Below are 16,885 nucleotides of genomic sequence, written 5' to 3'. Positions count from 1 at the left end.
GGTAGAAGAGACACAGGTCCTTGCTTAGCTGTTCCATTGTTGAAACCAAAATGCTAGAGCATATCTTTCCTAATACTGCACAGCAACAGCATGCAAACAGCTCTCACAGGGAGCCAACGAACCTCTCTTTATCAGCTGAGAAAACCAGGCACTTGGAGAATGCTGCTACTCTTCTCCAAGGTGAAGAGCTCAAGGGCTGCAGTCGATAACACTCCAGAGTGTTCATTTTTTCTCTGCTGATTATGAAGAAAGCCTGGATTCTTCAGTTTCTACTGTACTTGTATTTTCACTGAGAAGCATTTCATTCCATTCATGAAGAAAAACAAGCAAAGCTCTTAGTGCTCCCAAACTGGAACATTCTTGTCAAAGAATTTAACACATTAGACTGGCAAGATGCAGAAGACTTGATGTGAAAGAACACAACTAGGCGGTGATGACAAAAGGGTAGCTTGACAGCTTATTGACTGAGAATGGCTTTCACACCAGGAGGAAAAGAATAAACATATTTTTTTGTGTGCCAGATATGAAACACGCAGTAATATAAGTAACCGTACAGATGGCTGACTCTTCAGCAGACCTTACGGATAACTGCAGGGTAAAAAATAAGTTTTAAGCCACAAAACACTTTTTAAGCATTAGGCCATCATGCAAAGATCATGAGGCAGATGGATAAGTTGGAGACCAAGGATAAGATTGCGAGTGCAGAGTCCAGAAAGCCAAGTCCCTCTGAAAAGGCTTGGAGCCCTACTGCTTCTTACTTCCCTAATGATGCAATTTGGCTTGACAAAACCAATTCCGTCTCCTCAGAAGCCCTGCTTCTGTTATGGCATGCTACAGGCCATGACATAATCAATTCTCTGTTCTGCCCTAAATTCAAAAAATAGTTTTTGTGTTAGCCTATACAGTTTCCAGAAAGTTACGTTTGGTCAAGCTCTACACAGCCGAAATGTTCCTGTTCTGAAGTGCTCTGCTAAATTTTTATCCATCCTCTTCCTCCCTTCTTACTGTTCCTGCCTTTCTGTTAAGAATTTTTGTTTCTGATGTGTCAGACTAATTGAATATATGTCATGCAGAAAGGCAGATTGCTTTTATTTGCTCTCCTGTCTAGGTGTAACCAATTCCTCTGTCACTCTTCTAAATATTTCCCTTCCATTTTAAAGCTTGCTACAGCATTTGTGTTGCTCTTACCGATGTGTGAAATTCTCTCACTCCCTTCTCCTTACCAGCCTCTGACTACATGCATCCATGCAAAGTAGAAATGTTGACATAAGGTACAGGATGGAGAGGACTGTGATCAGAGTCTGAGAGCACCACCTCAAGCCTGTTAGTCCATGAGGAACTTAAATTGCAAGATTTACAAGGGGCACATTGATCTGAGAAGCTGGATGCTGTTTCAAAAAAGCCCCAAAATGACTATTTTTTCAAGGCGTTATCAAGGGATGCACAGTCCATTTATAGAAGAGCATAACATATTGGTGGCCCATGACCAAGGCTAAAACTAAGCTAAACTAAATCTGGAAGTGAATGACTATAAACCATTTTGCATCAAGATTCAAGGGACTAGAACTACAAAGAAGAGATTTTTTTCTCTATAGTTTGTTACTTTTTGGCAGTTGAAAAAAGAGCCACCCTTAAACAGAGTGCTTGGAGAGCATTTTTAACCAGTCTTTTTCATTCCTATTTGGGAACCTGAACAACAGCAACTGCAATAAAAGCAACTTCAAGTCACAATAAATACATTGTTCCCATTTAATTAACGTTTTCTCAATACAGTTGGTGTGTAAGAGGTCAGAGGAAAAGAAATTTGTATACTACAGATATCATGCTTGTCAGGTAGCACATTAAAGATATTTTCTATGACTATTCTACAACAATAAAAAAATGTTTCCATAAATATATGAGCAAGAAAAGAAGGGCTAAGGAGAATCTCCTTCCATAGGGACATGTCCATAGGGACAAAGGATGAGGAAAAGGCTGAGGTGCTTAATGCCTTCTTTGCCTCAGTATTTAATAGTGAGAGCAGCTGCTCTCTGGGTACCCAGTCCCCTGACCTCAGAGACAGGGATGAGGAGCAGAATGAAGCCTCCATAATCCAGAAGGAAAGGGGCAGTGATCTGCTACACACTTCCACGCACAGGTGTATGCGGCTTGACGGTATCCACCCAAGGGATCCACTGAGGGAGCTGGCGGAACTACTCACTGAGCCACTTTCCATCATTTATCAGGTAACCAGGGAGGTCCTAGTTGGCTGGAAACTACAGATAGGCTGAGATGGGACTAGCAGAATGACACGTGCAACCAACCAATTAAAATGAATACCATTTTTTAGTTTTACCTAAGCTTAGCTGCAACATTTCAATTTGCAAACACCACCTTGAAAGTCTTACCAAAGACCCTTGTGTAGTACACTGTTCTCCTCATAACCAAACCTCTCTTTCTCTCTCTCATTCCCTCACCTCTAAATACAGTATAAAACTCTTAGAGGTGGAAACAATAGAGGAAACTCACAGGTGAAAAAAATCTTCCCTATACATACTGTAATGCTACCATCCAGAGCGGAGCAACCAGAGCTTAACGTGTTTTTATTCAAGATTAGTGAAACCCCAATGAATGTTTTTCTTTATCAGGACTAAAAATATTTCGACATCCTCATGTCAGCAGTTACATATTTTCAAAACAGAGATCTCCTATTAGGCTTGTTCATTATCAACAAAAAAGTCATGTTGCAATATTTTGCTTTCCAGATCCCCTCCCCCAAAGAGCAACTACCAAGCACTGCTGATATCTTTAATTTTTTGAAATGTTTTACTTTGTCCAAACAAATATGGAAATCAGTTTTAATTCAAATGTTCAATGAACTCAAGAGTTGGAGTTACAAAGGTCTTTCTTCGCAAAGTGGTTTTCTCTTTTCAGGTTAAAGATATCCTTTTGTATTTAAATTGGATAGTAGTCATGGTTTGGTTTGGTTTTCAAAGCATGGTTCTAATCCAGACACTAAATAAAAAAATAAATCAAGAGCTGAACTGTAGCTAAGTGTGAGCTTATGTAAAACCGAGCACACTGAGACCATCCAGGGCACTGTTGATCTTGGACACTCAAAGGAATTTTATGGAAAGTTCAATGATCTTCAGTGGTGACTCCCCCAACCTCTTAATTTTCTGTGTTATCTGAGGACATTTCATGTACAGCAAAATGAAAAAAAAAAAGAAATAACTGAGTCTCAACTCAACTTCTTCAATAGCTCCCAGATAAGTGTTTCCATTTCTTCTCTTAAACTGACAAAATCTAGTGAATTGGGGAAAAGAGAGAGACTACAGGGAAGGAATAGCTTTCTCCAGGGAGTATTCCAAGCTCATCTGCACTTTACTGTAGTCCTTTCTTGGGACAGAAAATCCATTCAGAATGTAAATCTATTAAATATGGGAGTATATAAAAGACAATGAGAGTACTGTGGGGTTAAAAAAAAAAAAAAAAAAGACAGTGAATGAGTGAATGTTGCCAGCAGTCCCTATTTACACCAGAGTCCTCCCTAAGGGGCCACCACTGAAGAGGAAAGTTAGCCACCATGGACCGCCCATCACTAATATATATCAACATCTGTGTGGCATCTACTTGAGGCCAAATCCAAACCTAAGACTGGTGGAGGAAGGCTCTCCACTGCAGCACCATTCTCCACAACCCTTCCTCTTTCAAACCCAAATTTTAGCAGTGTAAACAGAGGTGCTGTCAGCCAGCTAGACACAGTGTTAACAAACGGTATGGTAATCACCTACATATTAAAGGGAGGAGTTGAAGCGAAGATTTTATAGTGTGATTAATGGTTTCTGGGTGTACAGTTCAAGGTACTGTGAAGAAATGCTAAGTTCAGCTTCTGGAGACAAAAAAAAAATCAGGCTCCTTCAACATTCCTTAAGCTAAACCAACTTTGGGTTCCCCAACCACTATTTTGGGATGCTTGCCATGAGGAGCTTGAGAGAACCACCTTCTACCTCAGGAAATTAATTAAGCTGCAATACATCACATTTAAAAGCTGGTGTCCTTGCTTCAGGTTGCATTTCGATCTTTGCTCAGCCAGCCTCTGTGGGCGGGGTGAATGTGCATTTAGAGATGTGAAAAATAAAAGGTGTTTCCTGAGGCCCTGGACACGTGAGTGAGTTTCCATGAGTTAAGCAAGGGTGTGAGCCCATGGGCATGCTGCAACAGCCCCAGTGCCTGCTCTTCCCCTACAGTGCACACACGGCATCCTGCTGCGAGCACGCACACGGTGATACCATCCCTGCTCACCCTGCAGCTCACAGTCTGCACTGCCACAGCAGCCACACGGCCACTGCCACATGCTCAGCAGGGACAGGAGGCTGGCTGCCCACCCCAGCCCTGCCAGGGCTGTGGGGAGTCACCTCACCCAAGAGGGGAGCTTGCACCTCTGGAGGAGAGCAGTGGGCTCATCTGGAGAAGGGTAGGCTTGGCTTGCCTGTGCTGTGTGACACCAGGCAGAAACCGGCAGTGTAGGTCAGCTGATTTGCTGTTGGTGACTGTGAGGAATGGTCCAAAGCCACATGAGAACCTTTGGCTTTTGGCTAGGTCACTGTATGCCTCTCACATACCAATGATCACTCAAATATCAATCAAATATTGTTCACTTTGTGACACAACAGCTACAGCTTGGTCTTCACACAGGTCTCTCCACTATCCATCTCTGCTTCCCAAACCTGAGACTATCCTTTGCTCACCTTCAGAGCAGCTGTACCTCTCCAAGCATCCAGTATGGATGGCCACCAGTACCTCCTGGCTGAACACCCAACACAGCAGCTGCCCTCCAGCAACAATCCAGGGGCACGAAGTGCCCACTTGGGCACTGCACTGACCTCTACTGCCTTTGCTTCCTTGATGGTCTGGGACTCTGAAAGAGCTGAGGAGCACCTTGGTTGTGTTTGTGGAAGGGGCAGAGATAAGACCAGGTCCATTTTCATACACAGCTAAAAGATAAATCAGCAGAAAGGATAAAGGGACGATCTGGACACCGTGATGAGTCTCTGCTCAAAGGCTGCTGAATCGCTGTTGAAAGTGGATTTAAGGGAGCATATAACAGCAAGGAACAGTTGTCTCAGTCCACTGAGCTTCAAGTCTCTCCCTCTCCTGACATTTAATATGTCCGCCAAATTGATCTCTGTGTGTCGGGGCCGTATGAGATAACTACACTGTTTAGCTGCTCCTGGGGATACTCATGCACCAAAAAGATGCTGACAGCAAGAAACTCAGATCACCTCTGTTCTGGCATTGCTGGAACACCAGGAGGCAGCCGGACAAGATGCTTCCTTTGTCTTAATATTTAACTGCTTGTAGATCTTGGATGTGTTTATGGCTCAGCCTGAAACACCTGAAAATGCCTGTGTACTAGACACACTGGACTCATTCAGCAGAGCCCAGTTTTACAAGTGAGATGAAGCTCAGCTTTCTTTCTACAGTCACAGAAGATACACATTCAGGCTTTAAAAAAAGAAGCAATCCTTCTTTTGCGAACCAAAGATGCAAATCAAATGGCACTGGCAGACTGTTCTCTTTTCTTGGTTCTACATAATTTTCCATGCAGAAAATATTTTATGTGCCTGCTGAATTCTTTCTTCCATGGTACTCCATTAAACTTTTGATAAGAAATCAAAAAATAGAGTACTCTTGCACTAGCTGTTTCCATGTACAGGTGGGTCAAGAATCTTCTTCATAGCTACAATACCTATAGCGCAACTATCCACCAAAGAGGAATGTAAATTCCATGGAATTACTGCAGCAGCATTGAAGTGCATAAGCTGCCAAACCATACAGATAAGTAATAGATTTGTTTATGGACTAGACAAGGTTTAATTAAACCAGGGAGCTCTGAAGAACAGTAAATCCTCTCTCTTTTTGTCTTCTCTCCCCCTCCCCCCCCCCCCCCCCCGCCTTTTTTTGTCTAGAGTATCTTTCTCCTAGTGGCTTTCCTCTTCCTAATAATCCCATCACAAATGACAGATATGTTATCAGTCATCACTGGGATTTGACACATTCTTAATACCCGTCATGACAGCTCTGAAGTCTGCATGCTACTCCATTGTATTCCAAAGCATTTGCAGGAGGTAATGGACACATCAAATACGAGTCAATGGCTCTGCTTTATTGAACTGCTGAAGGCTTGCAACAGAGAAGTAGATGCTTAAAAAAGCCTAATTGTGATTATTCAAAATTACACACATAGTAATTAAATATAAAACAGTATATAATGTGGCAGTGTATTGCTGTGCCCAAAGAGAGTCTCTCCTGGTTCCTTGGGTCTCGGTTTTACTTTAATAGAGAACCTGATGCACAAGTGAGGTGCAAGCTGTGGCGAGAGCCAGAGTCAACATCAAAGGTGGACGCCTGAATTGATATGAGGGCAGTGGGATTGAGAAGTGTGTCACTCACAGCAGCTGTCAGTACTGCCAAAGAGTAAATGCGAGTGCAGTAGACTATGAGTTTGAAGAGTGTCTCCCTGATTTCCTGTGTTTTCTGACAGAAGGAAAAGACAGCATCTTAGCACTGAGCAATAAGGGCAAGGAACACTAACAGGTTTTGTAAGAGGCCATTGCTAATGCCTGTTGATTTCTGTGGACCTCTTAATACAGGTAGTTTTCTTTTGTTCAAGCCCTCAAAAGAGCTGTAACAGATACAGCACCCCACAGAAAGAATTCAATACAGAGCTCTCCAAGCAGATAAATTTTCTTTTGGTCAAATTTTTGTATTACTTCAGATGACTCTGCTCATCTGTGTGTAATTCTTTTCAGGCACAAAAATAAAATAATTTTTTACTGTAACATTTCTTCCAAGCCTTAAACTTGCAAAAGGCTTTCTCTCAGTTGAGCCCAGCTGCTGCAAAGCATCATATAGCTCTGCCAACAGCATATGAGCTGCATGACAGTAGTGTGCTTTGCCATTAGTAAATGCAATGGCTTGTTGTTCTCTATGCATTTACAATTTTGCACAAAAGCAGAAAAAAACACCCCCAACAAAAACAAAAACCCCACACAGATTAGAGACAAAGCAGTCCTGTGTAACTCAAGGCCCTTTCAGCAAGGCAATAAAGCCAAGGCAGAATTGTGAGCTGGAGTCAAAAGGAAGTGTCCCATTGACATAATGAGCTTTGGAGCAGGTCTGGAGGGAAGAAGACAGGCAAAACACATTCAGCCACCTCAGTGATTTCATGTCCTCTGGACGAAATCAGTTAATGAGTATGTCGTGGTTTGAGTCTCAATGCATTGTTTGCATCTACAAGAAATGGATGAGCAAACTGGGTTTCCTTACAGTGCAATCTTATTTAGAAGAGATGCAAGAGTAAGTTTTGCACCTATCAAGAACTCAGGAACAAAGTGATGGCATTTAGGGGGGGTGGGAATATTGTTCTCAGGATGCAGCAAATCCTATTCCAGGGATCTAAACCACTGCAGTAACAGCACTGGTCAAGTGTAAACGCATCTTCCCAGCTGAAGCACTTTCAAAAAAGCTGAAAGGTGAAGTTTATGTTAGTAGGCTCCTCACCAGATCAGATACGGTCTATTCTTGAGTGGCCAGTGTTAAAACATACCACAAACAAACATGGTATTGTTATAAACATATATTATAATATTGGCTTCTCGCAAAGTATAAAGGTAGATATTATATAATGTTAGAAATGCTTTTTTGCTGTGTGGATGTAGTTTTCTCTCTTTTTAGCAAGAATGTTAGCAAGTGTGAGCAAGTAAGATAACCTCCAAGCGAGCAGAGGATGAGGCCCAAGGAGCTGCTGATCAACACTTTGTCCAGAGAACAAAAGGGCCCAAAGGCTGCTCTGCCCGGAGAACGGGCGGCCAGGAGAGTCCGAGAGCCGCTATCACTGCTCTGCCCGGGGGGCAAAGAGGCCCAAAGCTGCAATCAGCCCTGACTGTCTGGAGAATTAAGAGATCCACCCCACCATCGACTCTTACCTAGAGGGCCCAACCCCAAGAATCAAAAGAAATAAAACCACAAGGCCGAAGACTACGCATGCCCTAAAAAGGTGGAACCAAGGAGTGGCCATGCAGAACAGCTCCGGGAAAAGTTTTAATATTAATAGAAAACAGACAGTAAAAATGGTATAAAAAGGACTCACCTCGAGCATCAGGTGTGCTCTTGGCAGAGCGCCAAGGCACCCGGCCGTTATCCCTTTGCTTTATTTTATGTGTCTCTTATTGTCTTTATATTAAACTCTTTAAATTCTCACAGGAGAGTGAACCTCGTTTTTCACAGTATCGTATTTTATGATCATGGTCTTATACCAGGGCCTATTCCAGATCAAATTTTTACTGTCAGCTGAGCTTGGGTTGCATGGAGGCAAGATCATGGCAGCACAGCCCCACCAAGAAGTCTTCCCAGCAAATATTCCCTTCTGGCTTCGGTCCAAGGAGCATTACTGCTTCTCCTGCTGCCTACACTCCCCAGTTATTCCTTTCCTATACCCTCTCAGCTGTAAGCAAATCAACATGCCAATCCCTTGGGACACATGGCTTAGCTTATACTTAAGACTTGCCATTCTGCTTTGTGCTTTGGACATTGATTTCCATTGTCTCAGCTATCATGCAACAAAAGGGCATTTAATTGCTGTCTCATTTAGTCTGAGGGAGAAGAGGAGAACAACTTTTTCCAACCCTGATTGATGGCAGCCATTAGCACCTCCTAGCACAATACTGACTTACTAGAAGCATGATTTACATGTGAAGTTCAGTGCCACACAAATGAATCAGATTTGCCGCTATGCTTAGTTGAACGACTTCAGAGACAAAATCTTCACATGAAATGAATTTGCAGAAATGCTTACACTGACCACCCATTTAAAGAGAAAACTTCAAAGATTAAGGAGGCTTGTTGAAACCTCTTAGAAACAGAAGAAAGCTTAGCAGAGAGCTCACAGTTTTTGTTTCACTTGTCAAGTGCACTACCATGTAGGTGCTTTAACAGTTGTAAAAGGAAAAAAAAAAAAAGAAAAAACACCCAACCATCATGATTTATACTTATTTACATACATTTAACATTAGGAAACATTTCATATCCACTGGGCATCAAAATTCCCAATTGCATCCCATGAAAGGCAGTGCTGAAGAATCCCTTAAACTGTTTCCCCCTTTTTCGTATGAGCATTCCTATTTTCTTTGTGATGGAGGAAAGAAGAAAATTAATATCCACATTTAATATCCTCCATGTTCTGGAGAGCAATAAGCCACATGTCTTGGTGTTCAAGCCAAACTGCTGATAGTAGATTTTGAGTACTTGTCTCGTTTTATTAAAAAGCAAAAGGATGCAAATCTCCCTTTCAAAAGAACAGAGCTCAAGAAACAACTAGATTAGTGAAGGCTTCTTGAAATAGCACCTTTAATCAGTCCTGTTATGTGAAACTTGCAGTAATTTCAGTAAAATTTGATGTAGTTTGATGCAGCTTATCAAAACATTTAATAATTGCAAAATATAAGATCAAGCACCTTTTGAACACCAGACTTTCCTGTCAGACACAGAAACAAACTGAGGCACTAGGTATTAACAGACACACCTTTGTACATTTTTGGGAAGATTTACCATGGGAGAGCCAGATTGAGAAAGGCTGACTTTCAGCAAGGCAATGATGTACAGCCAAACACGCAACCCACTCACGTTGTCTCAGCTGTGGGAGCACTAACCCTGGTCAGGCAGAGGCTTTCTGAAACCATGTTAGCTATACACACACAAACCCACTTCTGATTACTTTCGGAACATATGCTCTGTTATTCACATAATTGGTTTAAAATTCCACAGCAAAATTACTCTGCAATTACTTGCTTTCAGTGAGTACACTTCTTATATTCGCATCCCCCACAGGACCCACCTTTGTTCCTCAGTGATACTCATCTTTCCTGATGTGCATTTCTAAATAAGCTTAAATAGTGGCTATTTCTGTGTGATTTCCTGCTTTTTCCTACAGTTGAAAAAATCATGATTTTAAGTACATAAGTGAGTGTGTGAAGGCAGAGTGTACATTTTTGGTTTAGAACAGCTGTCTTCACTTTTATTCACTCTGCAGCACACATGCATGGAACGCTGTATTTTGAATCTTCCTTTCCCCATTTGTTTTTAAGGGAAAATAAAACACAGAAGCATCCAAAACAAACAAACAACACCCCCTCCCCCCAGAAAAAACAAAACAAAAAACTTAAACAAAACCCCTCCCAAACTGGCAGGTGGCCAGATACTAGTTAAACACTAGAATACACTTGTTTCCTTAACTTGGCTCTTCCTAAAATTTTATTTCCCCTCCCACTGTTTCCCTTTTCTTTGGTGCCAGGCAGGAGACACGTGTTTCTCTTGCTGGAAAGGGTAAGTGCTATCTTCCGAAAAGTTCAGTCTACAGACAATTATTCCTGGTAACTGTGAGGAAGGCGGCACACAGGATCCCAGCCTCTCTCCTTCCCCTCCAGGCTTGTGCCAGGCTGGAAAGAGAGGTCTCGGCAGGAGCACCTCCAGGAAAGAGACCAGCACCAAGAAAGCTCCCAAAATGGATTTAAACCATTTTGCAGCTAAAGAACAGACCAAGAATCATGTTTGTGCAACCCCTTTATCGATCTCACTTCAGATCTCTTTGGCCGCTTGAAAATAAAGTAGGTTTTACATGCTGGTTTCTGAGAAACCTGCCAAGCCAACACATGCTAATCAATGTGAACAGGTCCCGGAAAAGAAGGTGATCGAATCTCTCCGATCATCCTCAGAGTCACAGTCAAACCCACACACCTTCGAGATTCAGGTCAGCCACACAGCTGCTCAGCATCCCCTGGGAGACTCAGAATGTAAGTGCAAAATTAGGGCAAGCACTAGCACAGCAGTAGGCTGCAGCATGTTGCTGGCAGAGGCACAAACCTGCTCCTCTACCCAGCACACCATCTATAAATAGGTTTATGAATACAGAACCTCTGCCAAGCTATTCTTGCTAATTTTTAATGCCTCTTGCAATACTGACTCCTAGAAGTTTTATCTCCATTAGTAGTAATAAACACTTATTAAATGCTCCAGCAATATCTGAAAGTCTTGATAAATAGCAAAAAACCTGTCTAGAAAACCAGAACATAATTTTGCATTTAGAAAATTCTATTGTATTAAAAAAGAAGGAAAAGATCAGCTTACCTGAAAACAGAAAATTCACATGAAAAATCTGTGTGCACACCACAGCTTGGGAAACAAGAACCCACTTCTTCTGGGACTTCAGGAGGAGACAAGGCAGTGCCAGCACTTACTTTTGTTCAGCTGTGCTCCTGGGGGTACCTGCTGAGCCCCAGAACTGAGCCCTGGGCTGTCCCCCTCACTCTTCGCACCTGGAACAACAAGGCAGGCATTCAGCTCCCTCAGTGCAGGAGTGATGCAACATTCTGCACCCCGGACACAGCGAGGGGTGCTTACACTGCCTGCCTGCTGGAGACTCAACACAGCCCTATAGAAGGGGAAACCCACTGCAGCTGCCATTATTGATAAGCATGGGTCTCTGCTTCTTTCTGCTGCAGGTGCCCTCTCAAGATACCTTGGGGACATGCAAAGCACTAGAAAGCTGTCTACAGAGCATCCTAACTCCCCCTTGGAGGGACCACTTTTCTAGAAGATAATAGTAGCCCCATAACAAACCTGCTAAAGCCCAGTCTACGGCAAGAACACTTTATGGTAAGAATTTTGTTTTGAGCTGCCAGTTTTTGGGTGACCAAACCAATCAGGACTACTTTCAAACAGGGACATTAACCAAGGACTTAAATTACCTTGTACTTTCATCTGATATCATTCTCTTCTATCTCTGTTTTTCTCCTTTCCCTCTCAACACTTACATATTCCACCATCCATTTTCAAGGACTAAATGAAGCCCTTTATTAAGGCTCAATTTTCAAAAGCAATGTCACCTTCCAGTTTCCTTTTGCTTCAGAAATTATCTTCTAGGGGCATATTCTTGAAAAGCCTACATCTATACTTATTTAAGCTTTCTGGGGAATAATTGAGTATGGAAAGTAAGGTTTAGCCTGATTAAATTTTTATTTCCATCTAAAAATAAAAGGAAATGCATAGTAAAGAACTACGAAAGCTTGAGCCTCTCTCTTTTTAGCTTCTGAAAGATGAAGACAACGGAGACGTATTACAATAATTTTTTTTCCCCTTTCAGAAATCCCAAGAAACTTGCCACCATATTCTTAAGCTTTGAGCTGTGTAGAGTTGACTGCTAAATACCTCATATATTCTGAGCTAGCTGATCTCACTGGCCCGATTTGAGCCATAGGACTACATGACCTCAGGTGGTCCCTTCCAAACCAAGTCATCCTATGATTTTTTCCAAAGGGAACAAGACTAGTTTGTGCTTTTCAGTAACATAAGCCAACCTTTTCTTTCATGTTTGCCAACACTTTCACTACATGCATCTTCTCCAACAAGGAATCTTTCAACAGTCCAAATCTATATGCATTTTATATATGAAAAATCTTTAAAAGTTATTTCAATCTCAAATTATCAGAAGTATCTTTTCACATGTCACAAACTGAAAGGATTTAAACTAGCCTGGTAAGAAAACTAAAAGAATGTACCCTAAGTCCTCCACTAGGTAACTAACACTAAAGAAGGAACTGGGGGGTAAAAGACAGTGGCTGTATTTCCTGTGGAAGAAACTCCAACTTTACAGTAACACATTTTCTACCTGTGATTCTGAAGGCAGGACACTACTTTTAAATCAGCTCTCATGTCACATGGCTGTCAGACCTGTCTGCAGCAAAAGCAGTGGAATCCCTTGCACACTCCACACCTCTCCCTGCCAGCGCCATCCTTCAGTAACACCTCCCTGTGCCAAGGCACCAGGTCATGCACAAGTCCACATCTCCTGTGGATCATCACACAGCCACTTTCCAGCCCTGAGCTCCAGCTGCCTCCATCATGTCCATGTGTCAAACCTTTTAGCTGGACAACTGGTTCACTCTACAGTAAAAAGATGATTTTTTAAAGAGTCTCTTGGAAGATAAACATTCTGAGGCTCCCCTCCCACCCCAAATTCTTTAGCATGTGTGTTTCCTGATAAATACTAAACACAAAAAATCCATGTGCAATGCAGCAAGATCTTTTTCTGTTTCTCTGTGTACCTGCTCTCAGCAGAGAGGAATACAGATATTATTTAATAGATAAGATATCCAGGGAATGAAGTACAGGATTCCAGTCATAAAATACCGTAAAGACAAGATATTAAAATAAAAAAATAAACAGACTTTTTCCATCATTAAGGTGAAGGAATGCCATACAGGATTGGAAATTTCTCCTCAAATCTAACCAAACCTTATTCCTGTTGCTCTAACACTTCTGTCATTGCTGTCTTCTTCCTTCCCCCTTCCTCAAGAACTGCAGATGCCTTCTCTCTTAACCCCAGCAACACATTGGCCATCAGACTTTATCACTGCTTCTGCTGCAAGGGAACACTGAGACAAGAAAAGGGTAATCCCCTCAGAAAACAACTCACATGGGTCTACCCATGTAGATAGACACCGTATATCAATACATATTCTTTATTCTCTTATTTTTCAAGAATCACAGGTACTTCTCTTTTCTAATAAAATTATTTCAAGTAAATTAACACCATGACCACTTTTAAAGTTGAGCCCTATCCTCAAACAGAGTTTAAAAGAGACTGTTGTTAGACATGAAGAGCTTTTTCTTCAGCATGCCCGTAGTTTGCTTCAAAGCTCATTGTTTAAATAGGAACAGTTGAGATGCAAAGTTAAATTTAAGGATCCTGGGAACAGCTGTGCATGACGGGCAGCTGAAAGGATGCAGTTCTACACATGAAGTCACAAGAGTGAGATTCCTAATTATATGCAGTAACCAAGGCATGGAAGAAAAACCAGTTCATCAGTTAGCATCCAGCAGCACAGTAAGGAAGCTTTGTTCTCTTCTCTGGAAAGAGGACAGTCGATACTGCTCATATCAAAGCCTGGATCCACAGCCCTCCAGACTTAATTAGAAAATCATGAAGAACAAAATGGCATTGGACACAAAAAATGATCATTTTTTCAAGTAAATTTAGTGAAGTGAGCACTCTTACATCTACAATCCATGCTCCCTCACCCACCCTTTTTTCCTTGTTAATGATACAGAGTTGGCTGCAGATGCAACAAAACCTGTCAGCAACTGCAGGGTGTCCTAAAGCAAGTCTTGCCTATTATTCCAGCTGTATAGATGAAGGTCACTGACACTGCTAACACCTCTGACATTTTATAATAAATTGCCAACATTTACAGAGGAGAAAATACTGCTAGCTTTGAACACACTCAGAAAGAAAGAAATTCTTCTCAATTAATTTTAAGCTTGCTCTCTCTGAGCCAAAACGTGAAACATGAGGCAACCTAGCAAGTCAAATATTAGTGAGATTGTTTTCTGGCAGCCAATGGTATATTCTGTTTGTATATAAACAATTGTAGTTTATCCATCTCTCCAAAATAACTGCAGTATGAATCATCATAAGGACAGTGTCAGAGAAAACTGCCAAATACTTGTAGCCGAAGAAAAATAATAATTTAACTTGAAAAGCAACTATGAATATTAGACTATCAGCATGTTGCTAACACCAAATACCTATTGGAAAAATCTAGTATTTTGTGGATTAGACTCTTGGAAGATGAAAGGGGCTTTACCTACAACTTTGCTGCTGGTAAAGAGTGATGAAGCTCTTGCCATACACTGCACATTCACCTCATGCCTGCTTTTCAGAACAGGAACAGAGATTGCTGCCTTTTAAGCTAGTCCTACGCTGATTTTTAGCCAACTGCGATATTCCACTGCTATAGCTGAGGATGGAGGGCTAAGGAAGAGATTTTCAAATAATACTTGTAAAGGGTCCACAAGTGCTGTCTGATTCATAAACTGTCAATGTGCTTGATGAGTTCAGCAGCTGGGAAGCCCTGGATTTGACATTACTGCCCTTACCTAATAGTTCAAAGCAATTGTTTTGAGTTAATACAAAGCTCCAGAGAACACAAGGATCTCTAACTTAAGACCTCTTAAAGACCTATGGTCAAAATTCTTGCTCCTGATAGTCCTTCTCACCCTCCAGCTCCTAATTCAAACAATCAGTCCACCCTTGCTTTTCACAGGACCTCGTTGCTGTACATTGTAATGTTTGCATCAAATACAATTGCCAAAGGCACTCCAATTTTCACTAATAGTTATCATTAGGAGAAAAAAAAAAGGTTGTATTTTTGTCCAAAAAGAACCATTTCCTGATGTTTAGCATAGTCAGGATAACGGTCACAGGCAGCATCTTGGCTCAGCAGGCAAAAGTAGTAGGTGGTAAATGAGAGTGCTGGGGAGGGGACAGATCTTCTTCCAGGGGGGAGAGGAGGCAGTGTCTGCTAAAGGAGGCACCCTGATGGCAGTAGATTTATGCATCCACTCCTGTCAGTCTAGGAGGAGGGAATCATTATGCAGGGCCAGCTGCAGGGGTGTGCACTGCTGTCGGGAAAAATTAGAAGTCTAGCAATGAACTATAAAGAAGGGAGAAATGACAGAGTGAATGAAAACTCCATGATAAACCCATTTAGGCTCTATTCTCCCTGGGATGAAAGATGAAGCATAATCTCTTTGGCATATATGCTGGCAGAGACTCAAACAAATATGCCTAGGTACACTCAGGCACATGGCCCAGAATGTGCAGTGACAGAGTCCACCCAAAGGACTGTAACTGCACAGGGTATGGAGAAAGAGTCCTTCTCAGCATGTTTAGCCAAGTTGTGGGGAAGGATCATAGTGCACTAAGATGCTCTGGATCAGAAGAAATCTCATCTGCTGCCCAATGCCTTCTTTGTGTAAATACCTTGGAAAGAAAGCTTTTCCATTTGAATACCTTGGGGGAGTGTGGGGGGTAGGGGTGGGCAGAGAGAAGAGACAACCAGACTATAAAACAGTGAAAAGCACCCAAACTAAGGCTCTGGTATTTCACTCTTACTTGAGAAAATGATAACTTTCCAATTTCATGTGGCATTCCTTTCCCTAGGAGAATTTCTGTCTGAGTTGGGCAGGTCTGCATAACTTCTTATCTTGTTTAAGGCAGAGGTAGGTTTTTTCTCCTTTGTTAATACATTCAGAAATATGAAATATTCCAAATATTTATTCATTGTGCTTGGTTATAATAAAAAAAAAAAGGATTTGTCATCACACTGGTATTGGAAAACAAGGGAATAGGGAAAGAGTAGGCAAGGAAAACAGTGCTCTCAAATACACTCCCAAAAACCCCTGGTTACAGTTCAAGCCAGAAGCCCAAGTGGGAAAGTGTTTGGTAGCTTTTCCTTCTGCCTGTCCTTACCACTGCTAAAGCCTAGGTGCAGGTGAAAGTCTTTCTGGAATGCTAATGCCTTGCTGAAAGCCAGAAGGTACAAAATGGGAGCTGTTTGGAGAACGCTTTCCTGGGGGAAAAAGGGAGGGAGGGATGTACTTCAATGCCTTATTTTAAGTTACACATAGGCACCCATAGTGTTAGACATATTTTTACCTGGAACAGAAGAAATACATTTTGCTCAGCATGCTAACATTGTAAATTCTGCCACTGTATGTCCTTCAGTGGAAACTCTTCGAGATACAGTTTGATGAGAAAAGTTTTTTCAATTAAATGTGTGAGAATCAGGGAAAACAAAAACAAACCACAAGCAGTCCTACTGTAAAAGTCCTTTCTACTACACATGCACATCAGAAACATGGGAATTTATTTAATTCTCTGTAAAATACTTTGAATCCATCTGCCTTTTTTTAAGGCAGCTCTTCTATAATATTCTTTCTGGTTACATCATCTATCAAGTGTAAAAAAGATTTCTGCTATCAGGTGTCAGATTAAGACACCACT

At 41.7% G+C, this 16,885-nt stretch overlaps 1 protein-coding gene across 1 annotated transcript in view; it reads right to left on the bottom strand.

Moving 5' to 3' along the window:
* The window catches only part of PLXNB2 (plexin B2), a 242,723-nt gene that overhangs the window by 160,133 nt on the left and 65,705 nt on the right, over positions 1-16,885 (bottom strand). The window contains exon 2 of the mRNA XM_082281111.1: positions 11,167-11,354. The gene's annotated coding sequence lies outside the window, so the exon portion shown is untranslated. The remainder of the gene's footprint in view (positions 1-11,166; positions 11,355-16,885) is intronic.

This window comes from Coloeus monedula, assembly GCF_965178545.1.
Source record: "Coloeus monedula genome assembly, chromosome: 4".
NCBI classification, from domain to species: domain Eukaryota; kingdom Metazoa; phylum Chordata; class Aves; order Passeriformes; family Corvidae; genus Coloeus; species Coloeus monedula.
Note: the sequence above shows the minus strand (reverse complement) of the source record. Positions and strands in the feature narration are given on the sequence as shown.